Raw genomic sequence first — 2,243 nt, forward strand, 5'->3', positions numbered from 1 at the left:
TAAGGCAAGATATTCTCTTTTTTGCAGCTACTATTAATGGGAACATTTCCCTGTACACTTTTTTCAATTGCTTGTTATTGGTATATAGATAATTGCTAGGTTTTGTAGATTGATTTTATAACCTGCCACTATACTGAACATGTTCATCGGTTCTAGGAGTTTCCTAATGGGACTTTTAGGATCTCTTAGGTATAGTACCATATTGTCTACAAAAAGGAATAATTTGACTTATTTTCCAATTAGTACTCCTTCAATTTCTTTCTCTTGCCTTATTTCTCTAGCAAGAGTTTCAACCACTATGTTGAAAAGGATCAGAGATAGTGGACACCCTTATCTAGTTCCCAATTTTAATGGGAATGCTTCCAGTTTTCTCTATTTTGAATGATTTTTGTTGTGGGTTTTTTGTATACAGCATGGTGGCACACACCTTTAATCCCAGCACTTTGGGAGGCAGAGGGAGGCGGATCTCTGTGAGTTCAAGGCCAGCCTGGTCTACATAGTGAGTTCCAGGACAGCTGGGGCTATAGGGAGACACTGTCTCAAAAAGACCAAAAAAAAAAAAAAAACAAAAACATGTAATCATGTTTGGGTTTTCTATTGTGTTGTATACAGCATGTTGGCACACACCTTTAATCCCAGCACTTTGGGAGGCAGAGGGAGGAGGATCTCAGTGAGTTCAAGGCCAGCCTGGTCTACATAGTGAGTTCCAGGACAGCTGGGGCTATAGGGAGACACTGTCTCAAAAAGACCAAAAAAAAAAAAAAAACAAAAACATGTAATCATGTTTGGGTTTTCTATTGTATTCAATTGATCTATGTTTCTACTTTTGTGCTAGTACCATGTTGTTTTAGTGGCTACAGCTCTATAATATAACTTGAGATCTGGTATGTTTTTCATATAGTTTTGATCTTTTTGTCCAAGATTGTTTTGGCTACCAGGTCTTTTCTCATTCCATATGAATTTTGGGGTAACTTTTTTTCTAGCTTTGTGAAAAATGTCATTAGTATTTTGATTGACATTGCATTTAACTATAGATGGCTTTTGGTAAGATTGTCATTTTCACAATATTAATTCTACCAATCTATGACCATGTTAGGTCTTTCCATTTCCTAAGTATTTGGGAGGGGTATGGTGAAATGGAGGGATTCCTTGAACAATTTTTCTGGTTGCTTGTTATTAAGTCATAAAAAGGCTACTGAATTTTGTAAGTTGATTGTGTAACCTGCCACATTACTGAAAGAATATCATTTCTAACAGTTTTTTTTCTTGGTGGAAGTTTGGGATATCTTAGGTATAATATGTTGTCTGCACATAGTGATATTTGGACTCTTCTTTTCCTATTTGTACTCCTTTAATTTCTGTCTCCTCTCTTATTGCTCTTGCAAGATTTTCAAGCAGTATATTGTAAAGGAGAGGAGATAATGGACAGCCCTTTCTGGATCCTGATTTTAATGGGAATGCTTCCAGTTATTCTCCATTTATGGTGATGTTGGCTATGAGTTTGCTGTATATAGTTTTAATTATGTTGAGGTATGTTCCAACCAATTCCTTTTAAGACTTTTAACATGAGTGCATGTTGGATTTTGTCAAAGGTATTTTCTACATCACCCTGGGGTTTTTGTCTTTCAGTCCATTTTTTTTGTTTTATTACCTTTATTGTCTTATGTATGCTGAACTGTCCATGCATCTCTGGATGAAAGGCAACATAATCTTGGGATATGTGTCTGAATGCAGACTGAGAGTATTTTGTTGACTATTTTTGCATCTGTGTTCTTTAAGGATGTGAGCCCATAGTTTTCTTTTTTGTTGTCTCTTTACCTGGTTTGGGTATTAGAGTGATACTGGCTTAATAGAAGTAGGTTGGGAACTGTCCCTCTATTTCAGTCTGCTTAAGTATTTAAGCAGTATTGGTTGTAGATATTTGAATGTCTGGTAGAATTCTACTATGTACCTATAAGAACCTGGGTTTTCTTTTTTTCAGTCTGAAGGTTTTGTATTACTGTTTCAATTTCCTTATTTGCAATTGGTCTGTTTAAGCTGTTGATCTCTTCTTGGTTTAACCTGGGTGTTGTACATGACTTTAGAAATTCATCCATTTCTTTTAATCTTTCAAATTTAAAATTTAATGGAGTATAGTATTCTCCTAAAATAGTCTGTGTTTTGTACACGTGCGTGTGTGTGTGTGTGTGTGTGAGAGAGAGAGAGAGTCTGTTGTGCTATTTCCTCTTTTGACCCTAATTTTG

This window comes from Nannospalax galili, unplaced genomic scaffold, assembly GCF_000622305.1.
Source record: "Nannospalax galili isolate Female #2095 unplaced genomic scaffold, S.galili_v1.0 scaffold1678, whole genome shotgun sequence".
Lineage (NCBI taxonomy): Eukaryota > Metazoa > Chordata > Mammalia > Rodentia > Spalacidae > Nannospalax > Nannospalax galili.